This window comes from Alligator sinensis, unplaced genomic scaffold (assembly GCF_000455745.1).
Source record: "Alligator sinensis unplaced genomic scaffold, ASM45574v1 scaffold685_2, whole genome shotgun sequence".
Lineage (NCBI taxonomy): Eukaryota > Metazoa > Chordata > Crocodylia > Alligatoridae > Alligator > Alligator sinensis.
In genome coordinates, this window is record NW_005842314.1 from 1,393,085 (window position 1) to 1,399,833 (window position 6,749).

The following is a 6,749-nucleotide window of genomic DNA, read 5'->3' on the forward strand; positions in this document are numbered from 1 at the left end:
TGAAAAAACCAGTGCAGCTCATGTGGCAGCATTGTGCACTGCCAAAAAGGGAGCCTGGCCAGCCAGAGCTATGCTCTGGCTGCTGGCCAGGCCCCGAGCGGGGCCAGATCACTGCCGCCCCTGCTCCAGGAGGCCCCCAGAACACCAAGTAACGTTGCTGGAACCAGCACAGGTGCTAGCCCCAGTCTCCCCTACCCCACCCAGGACAATTCTCCCCACATCAACCCCACATGCAGGGGCATGTGCAGCAGCAAAAAGCATGGGCACAAATTTGTGCTTCTGCTATTTTTGCTGTAGCAACCACACACCCCTGCACGTGGGTATGCATCCAGTGAAGCCAGCTTTTCTAGGCAACCTGCTGTTGCTCCTAGTTCGCAACCAAATGAATTAGCCAGAGTATCACGTGTGCTCACCACTCAGCAGCAATATTAATTCCGCATTTACTTGAATCTGATTACACATTTAATTAATTAATTACGCATTTACTTGGAGCCTGTGACCAGGGAGCCGGTGAACAGGGACTGCCAGTAGGGGAGCAGTTTGCAGGTAGCTGCTGGAGGCAAGAGGAGGGAGGAAGGAGGAGAGAAGCCAGGCCAGGCACTAGATCCTGCCCAGGAAAGGTAAGTGATCCAGCTGCCTGCACCTCTGGTTTAGCTGCCTGCCTGTTTGTTTGGTGGGTGCATGCTCTGAGAAGCTGGGAGTGAGTGCTGAGCGCTGAGTGACTGTTGATTGCTGCCTGGGCCTGAGTCAGTCTAGGCCCAGAAGGTTATAAAAGGAGATTCCCCGGGGAACCAGGGAGCCTGAGACCAGGGAGCCAGACAACAGGGAAGCAGTTTGCAGGCAGTTCACAGGCCAGTCATGGGCAGGAATACATGGCAGCTTCTGACGGAGTTTCTGATCTGGCCCTCCAACAATTATCCCATGGTCCTCATCCATGTGGGAATAAATGACGTGGCCAGGAGTAGCCCAGACCATAACATGAGTGACTACAGAGCTCTGGGAACCAGGCTTAGTAAGACGGGGGCGCAGGTGGTCTTGTGGTCAATTCTCCCGGTCAGCGGTCGCAGTAGGCATCACGTCACCTGTGTCAGGGAGGTCAAACTGCAGCTCTGGTGTTGGTGCCATTGTGCGGGTTTTGGCTTCCTGGACCATGATCCACACTTCCGTGCAAGAGATCTCCTGAGACGTGATGGGCTTCAAGTCTCCACAGAAGGTAAGAGTCTCTTTTCTTACAGGTTGGCTGACCTACTACATTGGGCATTAAACTAAGTATGATGGGGGACGGGGAGGCAGAAAATGGAGAGAGTCTAGAACCTACAAACTGTGAGACATGAAAAGCCAAAGCAACTACAGTGCTGAGGCTGGCAAGACAAATTAAAGACACCATAAGTCTTTTTTTAGGTATGTAGAGAGTAAAAGGAAGGCGCAGGGCAGCATGGGACCCCTACTGAAAAAGAAGGAGCAATTAGTGACAGACAGGGGGGAGTAGGCTGAGCTATTCAATGAGTTTTTTGCCTCCGTGTTCCTGAACAGGGCTCTAGATAAGTTTCCTAATGGGATCTTAGATGGGCAGAGAGACAGTTGCCCACCAACTGTCGATGCTGACTTGGTGCAGGGTCACTTGGATGACTGGATGTGTTCAAGTCAGCAGGCCCAGATGAGCTGCATCTGAGAGTACTGAAGGAATTGTCCAGTGTCATAGCAGAACCACTGGCATGGCTGTTTTGAGTGCTTGTGGCACTTGGGTCAGGTCCCAGAGGACTGGAAAGAGCCAATGTGCTCCCTATTTTTAAGAACAGGAGGAAGGAAGATCTGAGTAATTATAGGCCAGTCAGTCTGACCTCCATCCTTGGAAAGGTCTTTGAAAAGATTTTGAAGGATATTTGTGGGAGTCCAGAGGGAAAAATAATGCAGCAGGGAAACTGACATGGATTCGTAGTAGGTAGATCATGCCTGACCAATCAGGTTTTGTTTTATGACAGGGTCACAAAATGCTTAGATGCAGGAGTAGAGGTGGATGTCGTTTTCTTGGACTTTAGCAAGGCCTTTGATACGGTATCTCATCCTATCCTATAAATTAAGAGGCTGTGACATAGATGTTTACGTGGCAAATTGGCTTAGCGGTCGCACCCAGAGAGTGGTAGTAGATGGGTCAGTATTGACCTGGAAGGATGTGGGTAGTGGGTTCCCACAGGGTTTGGTCCTTGGACCTGTACTCTTCAATATCTTTATCAGTGACTTGGATGTTTCATAGTCTCATAGTTGTAGGGTCGGAAGGGACCTAAGCAGATCATCTAGTCTGACCCCCTGCCATGGGCAGGAAAGGATGCTGCGGTCAAATGACCCCAGCTAGGTGGCTGTCTAGCCTACTTTTGAAGATCCCCAGGGTAGGGGCAAGCACCACTTCCCTTGGAAGTTGGTTCCAGCTCCTAGTCGCCCTGACAGCGAAGTATTGCCTCCTGATGTCTAGCCTGGATCTACTCTCAGTCAATTTATGGCTGTTGTTCCTTGTTACCCCCAGTAGTGCTCGGGGGAACAGGGACTCTCCCATTGACTGCTGGTCCCCCTTGGCAAGTTTATAGGCGGCCACCGGATCCCCTTTCAGCCTTCTTTTGTGGAGGCTAAACAGGTTCAGGTCCCGTAGCCTTTCCTTGTAGGGCCTGCCTTACTGCCCCCTAATCATGCGAGTGGCCCTCCTCTGGACCTTCTCCATGCTGTCCGCATCCCTCCTGAAGTACAGCAGCCAGAACTGGGTGCAGTACTCCAACTGCGGCCTGACCAATGTCACATAGAGGGGAAGGATCACCTCCTTGGACCTGCTCGTGATGCATCTATGGATGCATGACAAAGTGCGGTAGCCTTCCTGACCACGTCCCCATGTTGGCGGCCCATGTTCATCTCGGATTCAGTAGTGATTCCAAGATCCTTCTCTGCCTCTGTGCTGACAAGAAGGGAGTTCACCAGCGTGTAGGTATGCTGCTGGTTCTTACTGCCCAGGTGCAACACCTTTTACTTGTCCATATTGAAACCCATCTTATTCTCATCCATCCACCTCTGTAACCTGTCGAGATCTAGTTGTAGCCTGTCCCTCTCTTCTAGCATGTTCACTTCTCCCCACATCTTAGTGTCATCTGTGAACTTGAACAAGGTGCTTTTCACCCCCTCATCCTAATCGCCGATGAAGATGTTGAACAGTGCGGCCCCGAGGACCGAGCCCTGGGGAACCCCACTGCCCACATCTCTCCAGGTCAAAAATGACCCATCCACCACCACTCTCTGGGTGCGGCCCTCCAGCCAATTTGTGACCCATCTGACTGTGTAGGCGTCAACACCACAGACGCCTAATTTTTTAATGAGGATGGGGTGAGACACAGTGTGGAAGGCCTTCCTAAAGTCTGGAAAGACTACGTCCACCATGACATGGCTTTTGTGACCTGGTTATAGAAGGCCACCAGGTTGGTCTGATGTGGGTGTTAAGTGTACTCTGTCCAAGTTTGCAGATGATACTGAATGGTGGGGTGAAGTGCACACTCCGGAGGGTAGGGAATAACTGCAGACAGACCTGGACAGGTTAGAAAAGTGGGCAGTACACAATAGGATGCAGTACAACAAGGACAAGTGCAGAGTGCTGCACCTAGGGCGCAAAAATATCCAGCACACCTACTGGCTAGGAAGTGACCCTCTCAGCAGCACAGACGCGGAAAGTGATCTCAGAGTCATAGTGGACTCCAAGATGAACATGAGTCATCAGTGTGATGAAATCATCAGCAAAGCTAACTGCACGTTATCATGCACCAGCTGATGCATAACAAACAGGTCCCAGGAGGTGATACTTCCCCTCTATGCAGCATTGGTCAGACTGCAGTTGGAGTACTGCATCCAGTTTTGGGTGCTGTACTTCAAGAAGGATGTTGATGGACCCGAGAGGGTCCAGAGGACAGCCTCTCATATGGTTAAGGACTTATAGGACAAGCCCTATGACGAGAGACTGAGGGACTTGGACCTCTTCAGCCTCTGCAAGAGAAGGCTGAGAGGTGATCTTGTGGCCACCTACAAAATCATTAGGGGGATGCAGCAAGGGATCGGAGATGCTCTGTTCATCAGGGTGCCTCTTGGGGTAACGAGGAACAATAGTTACAAACTGACAGACAGCAGATTTAGGCTAGATATCAGGAAAAACTTCTTCACAGTAAGGGTGGCCAAAATTTGAAATGGGCTTTCAAAGGAGGTGGTGCTCTCCCCTACCTTGGGGGTCTTTAAGAGAAGGCTGGATGGGCATCTGGCTGGGGTCATCTGACCCCAGCACACTTTCCTGCCTAGGCAGGGGGTCAGACTCAATGATCTGTTGAGGTCCCTTCTGACCCTAGCATCTATAAATCATAAGTATTTTAAATATTTTTTAACTGGGAAGTGAATTCACTAACTTGGTAAAGGATCCACAATGGATTCTACATTTTAAGGTCCCAATTCTAAAAGGACTAAATGAAGCACATGCTTCATTTTTAGCATGTAATCCAATTCACCGACTCAGATTTATGTTACCTTTATGCAAGACTCTGAAGATCAAGGCACTGAGACCCAATTCTTAGAAGGTTTTAGGCCAGGAGCAGCCCACACATGACACACATGCCACAAGTGGCTGGTAGTGAATCAGGAAGGGAGCACGGCACACAGCAGCAGATAGGGCAGGGAGCAAGGGTCAGGGGAAGAAGATCAGAGTGGAACAAGGACAGGCTTACCTCATGGCACTCCTGCCAAACTGCTTGGCCCTCATTGATTTAGGCACTTAATTTCTTCCCATGATTACTGAATGCCTTTGAAGGTCTGAGCCTGTTTTATCATTGCTTTGTTCTAGTGAACACGGTTAGCAAGTGAAAATTAACCTCCACCTTGGCTGCTTAGCAGCTTATGCTAAATGAGCTGCTGGGTCATAATTCTTTAGAGCCCCTCATGTTAAAGGGAGTTCTCTTTTTTTATCCTTGGAAGAGAGGGAAAGGAACGAATGTGCCAAAAAGTCTGAACTATCCACTCTCCCTGCCTCCTCCCTACTCCTATGAGGGATCCGGCCACAAAAGGGTAGCATCAGCAGGATGAAGTTTCTATTGATTGATGCTGCCCAAGTTGCATCTGTGGATAAAATAAAGGGCTTCATTCTCTGGAGCTGTCAATCCACCCATCTTTTCCTAGCAATAAATTCTCAAGGGCAACCGCCTCCCCTCCAGCCCTCCCTCAGAAGAATAATCAAAAAGGAATGGTTCCCATGTACCGCCATGCCAGGTGATACCTCATCTAGAACTCTTTAGCATACAGCACAGATTTACAAACCAATGACAAGATTTTCATCTTTGTTCAGTTCTGTTAACTTCTAACTAAGACTGGGGGAAGATAGTCAGCCAAGCCAGTTTAGGATTCTGGTGGAAGTCATCACATAGTAGTTAACCAATTATTATCGTCACAGGGAGTAAACTTCAACCCGCATCATCTCTGTCCTCAAACTGAGTTAAGTGAAGCAGTGCTGAGAACTTCCCGTACATGAGAATTTCACCTAGTTTTCACTTGCGGGTCCAATAAAACAAACACTAAACCACCCCCTGACCCTCACCCCTGTGTGCATATTATACACATGTGCACTCACACACACCAGTAATACTGTTTACCTTTAAAGAGGAGGATAACAGAAACATGCAGCCGTAGTTTCAATTCTTATTTACACTTTAAACTGGTGTGGCCATTTTAAGGCATCTTAAAGTGAATATAAAGCTGTACTGGCTGTGAAGTGAGAACCAAGCTCATTGACATCTGCTTTGCCACAGCTAGATTAAATAAGCAAGGAACTAACAAGAATTACAAGTATTGAAACTGTGGGTTCAAATTACATGATGTGAGTGCTTCTCTTTGAGTGCTTCTTCAATTAAGGTGTATTTTAATATAGGATAGAGGCTTGTGTATTGAATGTCTCTTGGACAAGCCACAAAGGGATTAGCTAAGGCATGCTCCCCTCATAAGAAACACTAAAGGTACAACCTAGGTAACACATTTGAATAATAAAACCACCGGCACAAAATACTTATTTATGAAAACAAAACATGTTGTTTGAACAGACTGCTGGAATTCAGTAAGTCAAACGTTACCAAGGCTAATGATGCAGTAATATTTCCGTTAGGTCATCATGATTTCCAAGATTAAAAATGATTTATTCATTCCATTTTAGATGCAAAAAGAATATGTACAGCGCTGTCATGAAATCGTCCCTAGCTCACAGGATGACTGGAAAACAGGAATCTATTAGTATAATTTTTACTAAGCTAGAGTTGGTATTTCTCTCTCCTTTTGAATACCTCATTTGCCTAAGCTATCCCTGCTTCCACTGACAATATTTCTTTGGGTACAGATTTAGTTCTCACTGGAAAAAAAGTCATGGAGCCAAGGACAGGTCTTTTCCATTGACTTGACTGGACTCTATGCCTGTGTACCCGCCTCCGTTCCACCAGGAGTTCGCGCGCCGCCTTCGCCCGGACCCGATGTTTTGCACACCCGGGCTTCGTTGGTATCGCCCAGGTTTTGCCCCACCTGGTATAAAGGGAGACCCCAGAACTCGCCTGCCACGACTTTGATGACTCTTTCAGTGGGGGGGTCTTCCCTCGGGGCATCCCCCGGTGCTGGTGTGCTTCCTCACGGGAACTCTCGGGGCTCCGTCCTCCCCTACACCCCGACCATACGCCCCCTCAGGTCTTCCTATTCTGGCCCCC